The sequence below is a fragment of the Hermetia illucens genome, chromosome 2 (assembly GCF_905115235.1).
Source record: "Hermetia illucens chromosome 2, iHerIll2.2.curated.20191125, whole genome shotgun sequence".
Classification (NCBI taxonomy): Eukaryota; Metazoa; Arthropoda; class Insecta; order Diptera; family Stratiomyidae; genus Hermetia; species Hermetia illucens.
In genome coordinates this window covers 128,175,656-128,191,470 of record NC_051850.1, presented here as the reverse complement: position 1 = coordinate 128,191,470, position 15,815 = coordinate 128,175,656, and the positions used below count along the sequence as shown (strand labels likewise).

The 15,815-nt window shown below is 35.5% G+C and overlaps 1 long non-coding RNA gene across 1 annotated transcript in view; it reads right to left on the bottom strand.

Annotated features, from left to right (window-relative positions):
- Nucleotides 1-3,940: 3,940 nt before the first annotated feature.
- The window catches only part of LOC119647526, a 49,782-nt gene continuing 37,907 nt past the window's right edge, over nt 3,941-15,815 (bottom strand). The window contains exons 2-3 of the long non-coding RNA XR_005248894.1: nt 4,657-4,751; nt 3,941-4,564 (exon numbers count right to left, since the gene is read on the bottom strand). This is a non-coding gene — a long non-coding RNA (uncharacterized LOC119647526). The remainder of the gene's footprint in view (nt 4,565-4,656; nt 4,752-15,815) is intronic.

The following is a 15,815-nucleotide window of genomic DNA, read 5'->3' as shown; positions in this document are numbered from 1 at the left end:
AAATCAAAGATTGTGGGAACTAATTTCAAATTTCAATTCCAAATACGATAGGTTTAAGATATGTGATTCTGATTAATGAATGATAGGTAGGGGCTGAAATAACAAGACCGCACCCACCATCCCAAAGTATCTAGTGAAGCGGCAAACAAGCATATGTCAACAAGTACTTGGATTGAGCTGTAGGGAGACATTTATAGTGTTTCCTGTTCATTCCTTGATGGAGTATAGGGCATCCACACAGTCAGATTGTGCTTCAGTTTCACTGTCATCACACTTAACGCTATGCAAGCTTCGAATCCCAGTCGTCATGGGTGTCTGTGTTCGTCTTGTGTTTGCTCGTGTTGTGAGCTTATCAACACGAGCAAACACAAGACGAACACAGACACCCATGACGACTGGGATTCGAAGCCAGAGCAGCCAGATTCGGAAACTTACGCTCTACCCCGAACTGACATTTTCCTTATTTTATGGTTTTGTTTTTTTTGTTTTTAAAATTATTTTTATTTGGAAGAAATAGGTAACAATAATATATAGATTAGAAAAATGAACAAAAAATTGTCTTTTAAACTAACAAAAATAACTTAAATCTAGTGGCCACTGTGGGCTCTCAACATTTTTTGATAACGGTTTGCCGACAAAGAAGGGAAAGAGTAAGTCACAAAAACCTAATTTTACAATAAGTTGTCGGGAAATGGTCAAAAACCCCGCCAAATTCTCTTGGCCTTAGTGGAAAATAAAATAAATAAAATAAAGAAATATGAAAGTAAAAATAAATGTTTAATCACTAGAAAAAATACTTTTACGTTAAATTATTATTCTTAAAGCTATCATGGACTCTATAACGAATTATAAATTATATAAAAAACTTAAAAGAAGTCATAACTTGAAAATGGTTCGAGATAGAATAATGAATTGATCGCATTTTACTTCAATTTTGTGTGTACGGCCGCCGCACACTGGGACGAATCGTTATTTTAGCATGACAAAATTATTTGCTCATTGTTTATGAGAGCGATTTTGGTAAAACATAGAATTCAAGGGTAACAGAGTTTGCTAGTTACAAATTCGAGTAAAATTTCAAAATGGCGGATCCAATATGACATTTGAAGATACGAGATTTCATTCACATTAGTGGTTTTAACGATTCAATATACCCAATTTGACATTAGATTTATTAAAAAATGTACACGGGAATTAACAGACAGCGGAAATATTAATAAAACAAAAAATTAAATAAAAATTTGTATTTCAAAAGGACTTATTCTTATCTATTAATATATTATGTATAGTAGAAATATAAGTACATTTTTTTAAAATTAGAGTTCTGCTTCTTCGTCTTCATTCGCACAGCAAATAGGAGTTCTTAGCATACTTATTACCACCTGGTTAAATTTGGTTTTATTCTTTTTGGGATTTTTTCGTTTATTTGTTACAATGGGGTCCAAGGTACAAGCATCCAATTAAATATATCAACATTTGTATTTATTCTTGATGTTTTCCTGGAATGGCATTGCCTTAAAATTTTGTATTCCTTATGGCCTGCTTCAATGACATCTTCAGATAACTGGCCTATTGGCAAAGGTAAAGATTTTATAATATCAGCACCATGTAATAAGCGTTTGTGAACCGTGGCACTCATTTTATACCAGCCGTAAAGAGATATAGCCAGATGTGCCGTTTCAACGCAATATATTTTAAAAATATCTTCCTTGATGTAATGCCCGCATGAAATAACAGAAAGTATATTTGAAAATCGTATTATTAACTCCTTATCAACTCCGGTTATTTCAGATGACAGTGAAGGGTTCTCGAAAAATTTCCTTGCCGTGGTTCCATCATTGCTATTGCCTCCACCTTGCTTCGGCTGATCGACAACGAGGCCCAATTTATTATAGAACTCAGTAGCTATTTTAGTTTTTCTTTCCTTTACATTTGCTTTTGCATTTTCACCTCTTGCTTGCCACTGCTTTATTTCCAATTTATAAGCTATGTGCAACAAATATTCATAGCACCTAATATGAGCATGTAGTACAGAGATACCAAATTTAAACGCGCTTTCATCACAGTCCCTATTTTGCAATTTTCCTAAATCATTTAAATCTTTTGCAGAAGCTTTACAAATATTACACGCCTGCGAGTTTGTATTTTCAGTTAAAATATTAATCGTTTTTCCATCTAACATAGTACATATGAGTACATGTTTAATTTTTATTTCCTTAGCATCCATACGAATAATAGTAGGCTCCAATTGCAAAATTTGTTTTTCCACCTCTTTATATTCGTCTTTCACATTTTGAATATTTTCTTTTTTTATTTTCAATGCAATTGGACGACAATATCTCGTCGATGATGGGGTTAAATTATTCCAAAATATTTGTTTTTTATTATTATTAGATTGACACATTTGCAATGGCACTATGGTACACAAAATAATGTTAGAATCGGCATATAATGAATTATCTGCAAAATTCTGTTTGTATATGCTATGCCCACCACTTCCATCTAAACCCCATTTCTAATAAATTTCGATGATATTAGACTTCTCCGAAATATTCTGAAGAATTACTTCAGCCTGTACTTGTGTCAAACGTTCTGCTGTATGTGTAAGAAGATCTTGCAAGGGCACAAAAGCTTCTTTTTCAGAAACGGTAATGTTTGGAGGATAACACATCTTTTTTGCCTCTACTATTAAATGATACGAAGGGTAAATGTCAGCCCCTCTTTCCTTCGCTCCAACTCGCATGGTTATATAATCCTCCTTGGTTAGGCCCAGATCAACTACAAGACCTAAAGCCTCTTCAGGGCTGTATGCTCTTATAGAACCAGAGGATTGTGTATCGTGAGCAGTCTTAATTTTTTTTATTCTGTTGGGTGAAGATTGGATGGCTAATTTTACAACCTTAGCTACACTTCTCTTTCCAGATTTGACTAAGCTTGATTCTGTGGCCATGTACAATTTGTCTGTGCTTATGCTTGATATTAATTCACTGATCTGCCTTTGCTTAGTACGTAGAGAACTTTCTTCAAAGTTCTTTTTTGGCCTTCCGGATAGCCGAAGCGGCTCTAATTCAAATATCTCTGGAAGTTTTAAATCTTCATCAAGCCATTTCATGTTGTTGTTCCGAAACCGCTCATACGTGTAATGGGAATTGCGCCATTTTATAATATAAATAATTTTGCAACAGACGTTTTTACTATATTTTTCAGTTACTTTGAGCAATTTTCTGAAAGTTCGTTTATGGCAAATTTTTCCGTTATGTAGCCAATCAATTGTTGATTACACTTGGCTGATGACATTTTGTTGAATTGGCTGTTTCTTAGCACTGTAAAAAGTTCCCCTTTCTTAATTCGAATTTCATTAGGAACAGGGTCAAGTCGACTACCTGAAAGAAATTTAGCGATTTTAAGAAAAGGGGGAAACGGGGGGACATGAGTATTACATGCCTTTATCAGCTATACGTTGTGCTACAAAACAAGTAAAAAAAAGTCATGGAACTTTTTGGAACTTTTTTTGTAACACAAGCAAAAGTCAAAATTTCAATTTCTTTTAAACATCAAGTAGTAGTATTTTGTGATACGCATACTAAGTAATTACTTCGTACACAGTAATGATATTAATAACTGCAAATTAAAGTACCTACCTGACGATTCTAAATTCATGATACAAAACTTTAATTTTTCTTACTAACAAAAGTGTAACGACCGTATAGTAACTGTCAACAATTTGTTGTAACTCACCAGTATCAACGAATAGAAACAATTACTCAACTTTGCGCGCATGGGATGAGCGCTGTGTCGCAGAAAAAAGGAAATTTTTTCTAGTTCACAATAAAGGGACTTATAGTGTAAATTTCTGGCGCATTTTTTTTAAATTTGGGAAAAATATTTAAAATCGATTTTGTCGTCGTAATATGGTCGTTTGTCCTTATGTGCGCCGTAAATAATTGCTCTGGCGCTATACACGAACTGTAATAACTTGAATAAACTTTAAAATATGCACGTTTCTAGTAGTTTCTAATCAATGTTACAAAAAAAGCGTTTAGTAAAACTTTCCAAGTTTTGTAGAGCAGACCCTCTCAAAACCAGAGCAAAATGATCTCATACAAATACGCATATCATTTCAAATTTGTTACCAAATTACGTGACAATAACTCTAACCGCTTCCGGATAAATCGTGTGTTTGCTTTGCATAAAACTTTAAAAATTAGTAATGTAACTTTATAGACTTGTTCGCTGATTTTATAATCTTATCTAACGGTTTAGTTTAGCTAGTAGATTATTGCCTATCAAAACTACTTTTTCTACAAATAAGAATTGTGCTAATGTTCCAATCTTACGTTCCTATTAACAAACACTGAACTCTTCATTATGAGTATCAAAAAAATCGCTGGGCTTGTCTGAATTTCTATGGAACCCACTAGATAACCACGGGTATTACCCTAAAGGTAGCAAGCACGCGAAACTGTCGTATATATTGCCTAATAAAAAACTCCCAAGGTCAGCTACACGAGGCAATACTCTTCACTAAATATTTTAATAAATGCGCGACACAACCTTGGACACCCTATAAAAAATGCAGAGTATCGAACTTTTAGCAATCTGTTCGAACAACTGAAAAGCATTGAAAGGAAGAATCAATATCACACATGAACTAACGTAAATCCGAAATGTGGAAACGATCTAAGGTATGAACTTTTGGTTGCTCTATTTATCCAGATGGTATTGTGTGTTGTACAATATTGTCATAAGTTCTGGTTTGTTAAATCGGAATTTCATTAGAATTTTCATTAAAGGATGGACGTACAAACAAATGTATATTATCTCATTATAAAAACATATCCAGACTTACGGCCGAATTTTTTTGGTACTTTAGTATTCAAAACGAGTCACCATTACTCACCTGCAAAAAAGAATGGAAACTTTATTTAGCCAAACAAACAATATGAAAACAATAAAAACATTTGTTAAATAGTAAACTTCGTTGAAAGAAAATGATAAAAATCTCAAGTTGATAAGCTATATATAAACGAACTGGAAAAAATCTCAATATTAACATAACCAAAGTAGTCATGTTTGTCGAAAGTGATGATATTCCCCATTGAATTCCAAGCGAAACTTTTCTTTGATTCAACCTTTGTAAAACGTTGAGTTACATCTAGCATAATGTAATTGCTACAAATACTTCCACATGGTTAAAAATACATTCGATGTCTACTTAACAGACAATTTGTAGCATATCTCCTTCTACCCTCCCACTAGCTACAACCTCCTGGAAATTAATCGCTTTTAAATCAAGGAAAATTGGCACAGGCAGAACTTCCTGATTTACACGTTCTGTAAAACACTTTTTTGTTGAGAATAAACAATTACATGAGTAATCTAGAGATGGCACCAACAATTTTCACCCAATCAGAATAAAATACGGAAATTGCAGTCATATCGATAGGATGAGTGTGTGAATCTGGACCGCATACAATATAATGTAGATATACAATTATAAGGATTTAAATATTTGATTGAAATATTGAAATCATTCTTTCACAAATAAAGGACACCCTAATTTAACCTACTTTCAGTTAGTCAGCACAAACCCTTATGTAATTTTATTCATATTTTTATAAAAAGAAAGTGTGCGAATATGACGCAAATACCCTTTGAATACAAAATTCTTTAAAAGCCACTGAGATTTCTACTCCATCTTTTTACTTCAATCATCCAAATTTGGGTCCTATTGATATGAAATTTGTATTTTTTTGTTTTCCTCTGACAACTTCAGGACGCAACTATAGATGACATGAAAATACTTTCTACTTCTGGAATCAATTGATGACGTGGTTTAGCGCTCACCCGAATCAATCAACACTAATAGTATAAGGAAGCCGTGAAAGAGGTATCTGGCCCGGCGCCCGGGAGGTACATGATGTATGTATGCTTCAACCATACCGCGAAATAAGATTAAAATTTTAAAATTAAGGTTATGTTCGAAAAGTAAAAACTAAACCCTTTCATTTCATGTGCCGTATTTTGGGAATAAAAATTTTATCGATTTTTTTTTAAATTATTTTTTGTCCCAATAAGGTACCTAGACAGGTACTTACAAATTTTATAAAACTCTTATTTTGCACAAAACCTTTAAAAAAATCACAAGTACTCCATACTGTTGCTTTTGAAGCTGACTATTCGGTCAGTTCTTCAGTCCATCAATCATTACCACAAACGATCAGTTTGCCATAATTTTGTTATTCAGACTGGTACCAGACTTTCTCATAAGTCTGATCATACAAAGCTGCTCCATCGATTTTAATTACACTAGGCCATATGATTAACATTAAATTCCTCCAGAAAATCTAATTGGTTCTCAGCCATACAATCTACTCCTGCCCTTATTCCAATCAATTTCGATCAAGCCTCGGTTTTGTTATGAAGACCATCCACCGAAAAAATGCATGGAAAGGGAGATTCTTCCCGCGCTCTGAGTTTTCTTGAAAGGTCGGAACAGAAATCCCAAGGGCTCTATGCAAATTTCATCGCCCAAGTTTTCCACATAATTTGCATCCCAGGCCAGAATTCCCTCTACTGCCCTGAGAACATCAATCATTCTTTTCCTCTGCCCTATTAAGATTAGGCTACGCTCCATATTATAGTTTTCAGACCTCATTTGAAAATATAAATATTAAAATTGCTAGAATATTTATTATGGCAAAGAGCCTGTGAAGTCTTGGAATGGGTGTCATGGTTTTGAGTAGCTAGAAATGAAATGAAATGATCAACCCCTAAATAAAAAATTCTAGCTCCGGCCAAGCTTTGGTCTGAAGTTTGCGCGAGTTTACGTTCGATAAAATTCGCACCAAAGTTGTGTTTTCCGAGTTGTATAAGGGAGCGTATAATACCTACGAACGGCTTCGGTCACGCTGCTCCCAGGGCAGAGGTGAGACAGCGTCTGGTGAGTTGCCTTTGGTACAGAATTGTAAACCGCCTTCGTCGCCCTTTAATTGTTGCCACCTATGATGCTACGAGGAAGCCCAAAAAATTTGAAGCCCCGCGATTAATTAGCGAAAAGTCACCGCAAGCCATTTTCAATAGCTAATGTAATCAGATTGATTCAGAGCTAAAGAAAGGTAGTCCAAAATAGTCCACCGCGAGGTATCTAAATTATCTCTAAATAAAAGTCACTATAATTTGAAAGTGGTCTTATCTCTCTTTCTACTGTACACTAGCTGCCAAAAAAAATTCATAATGGAAAATTTTCTATAATTTGACGTTTCCAGGTAGAAGGGTTTGGTAATTTTCAATAAAATAAATTTAAACTGCAGTTTAGAATGCCTCCCTACCTGTTTAGTGTTTCCGGTATAAATCATTTATTAATTAAATCTTTGATTAGTTTAGAAAAAACTGCAACTTTGTATTGCAAAATGGAACAACTGAGTTTCGACCAAAAAGCTGCCGCAATCTCGTTGCACAACAAAAATGTGAATTTTCATTGCACATTGCTCGTAGAATGCCTTGTTCTCACTTGACAATAGTAAGATTTCTGTAAAATTATTGGAGGAAAGGAAATACTGGATCCAAAAACAGATCAAAACGGACGGAAGAGAAGATCGATTATCGCTTCGGAATCGTGTTCACGCAGTGGCTGATTTAAAAGAAGAGCTTCGTCTGAAAATATGTCAATTTCTGCATGGCGTCGATTCCGAGAGTACGGAATGTTGGTACGGTTTGTTAAAAAATTACAGTTTTCGAGGTGAACCTATGAGTTCTTTCTTACAATGGACTCGCGAAAATGGCGAGTGGAATAAGAGGCATTGGGATGCAGTTATCTTTCCCAGCTAGTCTAAATTTAGTATGCATAGATCAAATGAGCGACTTAATACCAGTTAGACAACATATAGCAAATTCATGCCATTCAATAAGTAACAGCCTTTTTAGACGGTAGCATAACTCAGAACAGTTAGAAACCGATTCTGGAAGAAAATTTAGTCCCTTCAAGACTCTGAGTTCACTTTTCAACACTATAAGGCCCCAGCGCTATGGATTCAATTCGATCAAATCGGTAGGGACGAGGATTATCAATTGCAAAGTCATAATATTGTCTACCGTAAGTCTTCTTCCAACGGGCTCTTGGCCTTGAACAAAGTTGCTTATTCTAGGAAAAAGTTGCAGCCAAGGCCCGAGTGGAGTGCGAATAACTTGGTTTCTATATAACAACCACTAGATAACAAAAATGTCAAGCGATGACGTCATCGTTTAGCTTTTTTGAAAAGTTTTGGTGCAAGCCCTATGCGAGGGGTCCGTGGACCAGGAAAGAGGGAGTAAGTTGCTCCCCATTTGATCCGGTCCAGCATTAAGTTGATGCGGACTTAGGACCCCATCATTCTTAAAAAATCACTAGATAACAGTTATGAAAAATCGGGTCGAATAGATTTCACAAAATGCAACAGAAACGCCAAACATCTACATTTAAAATTTGTCTACTCCTCTTTTTCCACATCTGAGTCTAGTTATAATCACGAGTCTCACGCCTGAATTCTACATAATGACAGAAGCTTTGAAATGGTTTTTCTGCATTCTACAAAATAATGTTTACAATTTTTTCCCATTTTTTCTTCACTTTTCCCGAACTTCTGAAACTTTATCTCATAAACCACTTTAGCAGGATTTTTCCTGTTAAAACTTCGGGTCAAGAATTTCACTTTTTTTTAAATACTCAGGGGAATTGGAAGCTAGATGCTTTAGGTATAAAAGGTTTTGTGTTTCCCTATGTGACGAACCATAAGTGCATGACAGTTCTGTTTGCACATAGTTAAAAATTCAACTACCCTCAATTTTTTTAAAAGCCATTTACACAAATCATTTGATATGGAAAGCACTATATTGATAATAGTCAACCTAATACGACGCTTCACACTAGTTCAATGTTATTAGCAAATGTGAAGAAGTTAACCTACACCAGATACAAAATGTTGGTTTCTTACTTACACATTTTTGCCCAACTAATATCAGTATCGAAAAGTACCCATCGGGGCCTTTCATTTGATACCCCATATGACTATAATCGATGAACTGCACATAAATTTATGTCACTCACTGTACGCGTGGGATTTCATAGTTCCCATACATTCACCAAATTTCGATTGAATTGGTGGCGTTTTGAGAAAAAGTACGGCTCGGAAGACCCCTCATGTCTTAAATATCGATTTTCAAGTTTTGACCATTTTCATACCTACAAGGCTTCCTCCTTCCTATACCGTATCATAGCGAGATAAAAAATATTTGATGATATGTGATGAGTGATTAAAAAGACAACGCAGATCAAAAAAAAAAGTGTAATAAATTGTATAAAAAATACGAACTGACATTCCAAAAACAATAGGAATAAACAATTATTAGGTTCTTCCACTGCCTCTCGATGCACGTTTGGCTGTTTGTTGTGGAAGCGCAGTCTTCGGTTGTTTGAAGAATGCAGCTCTCCTTTCTAGATTGTAACAGAGTGGTATAATTTCTTTAAATAAATACCACAGCCGCTGGAAGGATAAACCTTCTGGGCAAACTTCTTGTGGAAAAAACGCAGGTTCTGGTACCATTTGTAAAATATTGCACACCTGGTCTGTAAAATCTGCGAATTCTTAGCAGTGAAGGCTATTGTCTCCATGAAAAATGATGGAACCGCATCAACAGTTTAAGTGGTTTGCAATATTGACCAAAAACTTGTCCAAGAGGAACCATTTCACAAAACTTGCTCCTGTTAGTGGGTCTGATGTAGGCACTGACGCATGACGCATGTGACGTTCGTCTTTCCAAATTTTTGCTTGATCAAGCCAAAAATTCGGTCTGAGCGAGTTGAGTCGTTCCACTAAAAAAGGGGAATGCAAGGTAGTGCACGTTTTGAGCATAATCAAAGGATAAAACCATGAGTTAACGTTTGGATGCGTTTTTGGTACGTGCAGATAGATTCATTCATTTTAGTTCATTCAAATGATGCAAATACTAGTGTGATTTTCTTGGTCGCGCCCTGTGTATTTCACGACACCCCTACGGTAGCTGCATTTTGCTGACAAACAGCACATAAATTATCAGCTGGCTTAATGCAAGCGATATAAGGACATAGTTCGTTCCATGCTTTCAAGGAAATTATCTTGTGCATGACGGTTTCCAAATTTTCCTATTCGCACGCTTCAATGTACTAACGGTGGATATCCGCTTTGGAGAAGGCTGACGGCAATTTCATGACTTGAAAATCTTTACAACGTATATCGTATAGCAGTCTTACCCAACTTTAAACGCGATTTTTTCGAAAAGTACTTTTTAGGCATGAGGTCCCTTTTTTCCGAGCCGGTCATATTACGACCTTCCTGATCTGGGCTATCTGGCTCTCTTTCCGAAAATCAGTCAGGACGTAGACGATAAAAGATGAATGCCAAAGAGCATGTAACCAATACCTTCGAAATTTGAATATCTAGAAAAAGCCCAACCCCTATAAAGACTATATGTCTATTTAAAAACAACCAGGGGCTACACCTTTGACGCGACAAGCCCGAAGCTGCGATGAAAGCACAAATGGGCAGGTCATGTGAATCCAATAAATATCAAAAGTATACTCACACGTCTAGTTAGAAACAAGGTGAAAACGAAGGGCTACCAATAAAGCACCAGAAAAGATGAAAGGACTCACCAAACTACTACAAACTACTGTAGGTCGCTCAAGCAGGGAAAATGACGTCGGGAAGTTAAGGACCGAGAAAAAAAACTAAAAGGGAAAAGCGGTAAGGATTAAGTACCAAAATTGTCTAGTTTATCCTTGGAGCATGGGACAAACAATTTTATTACAGACAAAATAAACATAACATTGGCATATATTTATCTTTCAAGGTATTAATTGCTAGGATACACGTTGCAACAATACGCCGGCATATAAAAAATTTCCAATGAAAACAAAAATCCGCGAGAATCTATTCAAATTACCTCCTTAGGGGACACGAGACGATGGGCTCTTTCATTATACAGTAACATTGATTTGAACGATAGCTCTGCCTTGTTTCTGGCGATCAACTAGAGGAGACTACTAAACGCTACCTAATATGCTTGTTCATTATGCTTTCACCTTTCACGAACTAGTATAAAATTATATTGGATAATAAACTTCAATTTGACATACTAAATATTATACTCAGCCCTGGTTACATTTAGGAGCAAGCATATTTCCTCACAAAGATATTGCTCAAGCATATGTGCAGATATGCATACTATAAAATAACTCAACCCATTCCATTCCATTACACTACATGGTTGAGTTGTAAAATTTCTAATAAACCAAAAGCTGTGAAAATATTTGGCGCAAAAACCATGGAATTCGCCTTTTATTATATTTTTGTACTTTCAAAGCCACAACAGATTGGTTCTGCCCGATAGGAAACAGCCATACCAATTCGTTCAGGTACTTATAAATATGAAGCCGAAATAGATTTATTTTTGGAAGCAGAGAATTTTGGAATGCATGAATGAGTGCTGAAGTCGCAATAGGCCAGCAGAGGATAAAGGAGTCAAAAAGTTTGGAAACAGTTCTCAAAAGCTTCAAACTCATGGAATAATTAAGCATAAAAGTTGGGTGTGCACACCAGTTGGTATATAAAATATGTACAAATGTATTTATGTGTCCGGAAATGTCATGTGTGAATACATATAAGCGATATTTGCTTGTCAGACACGGTGTAATATTTGAGCTATCGATTTCTTTGTTCTACACTGACTTGGATGCTATACAACTGTTAACAGCTTACATGTAGGAACATTTGCTATAAATATTTCCAAGTTCTCCAAAATGCTTTTAATGTCAGTTTGAATTCTTTCTGCAGAACTCATTTAAGTGGAAAAGTAAATCAATACTTATAAGACGGCAAATAGATGGCTTCGGCATGGTATTCCGCAGATACTCTACTTTGATTTATGCATTTTTGCCAAGAAAACAAACGCAATTGACAAACAGAACAGATTTTTGGAAAGTTTTCGCAAATCATTAGTTCGGTGTTATTTTTTGCTGTCATAAAGCATGATCAGCTGAACAGTTCAACGAAGTTCACAAATAGAAAATAACCCGCTCAAATGATTGCACCCTAAAATTCCCTTGTGAAAATGTTCTGCTTTTCGCTTCGCTTTCCATTACAACTATATTATTATCAGAAACATTGACTATACACTATATATATTCTATATGGAAATAAATCTACGCTCTATTTACTCAATTATTATACGAAAGTATTACATCATTATAGAAAAATTATAATATCATGCTCATTTGCGTAGCATAATAAACTCATAAAAGCCTGGATGCCGTTCGAAATTTGCTAGTCATACAAGGCGAATTGAATTATTCAATTACTCGTACAATATAATTTCATACGTGAAAAATTCTATTGGAAAAGTGTTTAGCCTCGATCAAAGTAAATGCCTTCTCATTTGAACACATTAACCACTATATTCGACATGATTCATATTTTTGATGACATGAGGGGTAATTCCAATAGAATATTGTATGCATGTCTACTGAATGATTCTATAAATGAATATGAAAATTATAAAGTGAGCTTCATGACTTTTTCATGTCAGCATCAACATGAAATTTAATGGTAATTCATGAAATAATTCAATTGGTTTAATGTACAAAATAACAAGCTTGAACGAATATACGGTTCACCTGATATTCCAACAGGACCATTACATGTTATTGAAATCGACTTCGAATTATTTTGGAAAATTTATTTTCGTCCAATTAAAAATATTTCTGAAAGATAGATAACTGAATGAGCAGAATATCGCGTGAATAAAGAATATCACGTAAATGAGTTAATGCAACGTGCAAAACTAGTTTCTAATTGTGCATGTAGTGAAATAGTATTTTGGTACACTCGAATTTAAGAACGAATCTCGAATACAAGCGCCAGCATCGGATTTTAAAACTTTTTTGGAAAACTGCGAAGAACGAACTCGATTCACTACTACTTTGCGTACTTTGCGACTATAGTCAAAGGTCTCTCTGGTTGTAGGCAGTTGCTGAAAATAGGGCACATCGTTTTATACGAGCAGGATAGAATCCTATTGCCTGAGGAGACAATAACCTACTTCAATCCATCATCATCACCACTTACCCTGTTGGGTGGTTCACAAAAAACTTCGTCAAAACCACACTGCCAGAAAGAAGTTCCTGATTTCTAGAACCTATGCTGCCTTTTTTTTCAAAACTCTGTGTTCTTCGGTCAAATCCTTAGTTCGTAAGTCCAGAAAGGAATTTCTGACCCAACAAAAATATGTCCAAATTCGCTCCTTGTTAGATATCACCAATCATGTCAGTAGGGATATCGGCATGCAGTTCGGCTTGGAGAAATGTCGTATAAAAACAATTGTTCGGGGAGCACACCGACAATAAAGGATATAGCCGCAATGGCATTGTAGGTATGGATTCGGATGACTTCTACAAATACCTCGCATATTGCAAGTAAGAAGCAATTTTAAAATCTAAGTTGCCGGGGGAAATTCTTGATCTTGTCTTGAAAACAGAGCTATTCGAAAAAGATTCAAGGCAATCAACACCATCGCCATTCCCATCCTTCAATATACTTTCGGTCGAATATAGTCGATTAATATCGTTTACCAACAGACCAGTAAGGGTAATTGTTGGAAATAATAACATGCACAATAGAGCAGGGGCAAGCAGGTCAAAACCCTGAAGTTCACTGCAATGAAAGGTTTTGTGTGTTCCTGGTGTAAGAACATTTGAGCGTTGAATGTCCCATTTGCGCGTAGTTTGTAATGTTGCCAGACCTTGAAGTCGCAGCCTGCGACAAATGGTTGGCTTCCGATGTACTATTTCACCAGACAAAAGCATTCCTTACTTCGATTCGGGAGGTTTTGCCCGCCAGAAACTACTATAATATAAACAATAATGCAGCTGAAGATAAATTAAGAGATTTTACATCAGAACCATGCATTGAATTATGACTTACTGGCAGACTACCATCCCTTTTAAAAAGTACACATAGAAAAGAATCTTGAAAAATGATCAGGTTAAAATACTACGTTTATCAAAGACGGAATTAGTCCCTAACGATTTACATTAAATGTTGAAAATGTTCGATCTAAGGACCGGACTATACATGGAGATACAAAAAATTGTTATCCTCGCAACTAGTGATATAGTCCTATGTGTTATTCGGTAACAGCCTCCCCTAATGAGCTCTGTTTTCAAGTTGTGCTGTCGAGGACCTGCCAGTAGCTTACTCCAAACTACAATTTTATTTTATTATGTATATATATATTTCGGGCGCAACTAACTCCCTTCATCAGTACAAAGCTAGGTAGGCTACATAATAAAATAAAATTGTAGTTTGGAGTAAGCTACTGGTCTATCAATTTTGGACTTAACTACAATAAGAAGACAATATCTAACCTCTGAGAATTTGCCGCCTACCTGTCTCAACAGTTTAGCACCACCCCTACATCACTGTTTAAAGTGGCTGCGACAAGTGAAGATGTAGCAAAATTTGTCTCACCTACACCCTTTAGAATGCATCATCGCTGTGATGCGAGCCTTTAAATGTTGAATTCACCCCATCCTTAGGTTAGTTGCCTCGCGGTTCGGATAGGCGGGAAGAGGAATCATGTTTTTTTTGACAATATAGCTGAATTGAACACTAAAGCAGACTTCATATGCAATTACGTGCATATATATCTTGAGTAAATGAGGCGAATTTACAAATAATTAAAAAGGCCTAAAAAAGTAAAACTAAGATGTTCCCATGCAGCTCCCAATTTTATGGGCTTTTAGTATCTCAGACTGTTTACTTTATTGTTATACATGTATATTAGTATGAATATGAAAATTAAAAAAATAAAATTTCTAGTATTGTGCCCTACATTTTCCCTCATACCCTTGCCACGCGGAACGTTTTTAGTCCTAGAACAAATTTAAAGGGATTTTCAATAAGCATTATTAACCTTAATGGACTAGGTATCGAGGTGGAATTACTTTTGAGACAAGATCTTATAGCGGGCATATCACAGTGATTTTTCACACATTTTGGGGTCAAATACGGTCAAAGAACAAGACATTTCGTTCGTATACTGTTAACTCCTAATCTTTCCATTTCTAGTTAGCCCCTTACATTTGTTATCCCTCATGGCATATCCAGAAAAGAAAATCCACCCCTCTTTTCCATGAATGAGGATAAAATTCAAACTGAGCATGCTACTTGTTTTACACAAGGAGCTTCGCAGGCTACCTACTATCACCAAATCGTGTGACAATAGTTTGACCCGTCCCCAAGTAAGTTGGTTGTGGCAGACAGGAAGAAATTCAATTGAATTGAATAAAGATTTATTTTACATAAAACCTTACATAAGTGGAAAACCAGAAGCTTGACGCTTCAAGAATCATTTTTATATTTCTGAGGAAGGAATATTTGGATACACAACTTTTCCATTTGTGCGTGGCTCGTAATGTACGTGTATTTAGTATCTTAAACTATTCACTTTAGAGTGATATTGATATTCAATATCTTGAATTGTAAAAACTTTACACTAAAGAGGCAACTTGGATCTATTATAATCTTGCCAAAAATCACGAAATTCTTATAAAAACTTCATAGCGCCATGGTTTATGTCATAGTCTATATTTCTGCACAATTTGTTGGTTGGATTTCAGAGTTTCAATTTCCCAAAAATAGTGATATACTATTATTAAGCTTACTTGGGAAGAAAGCGACATTGAGAATTTTCTGAAGCCTAGATATTTCAAAGCGGATTTTCTTTCAAATTTTTCGTTTGAT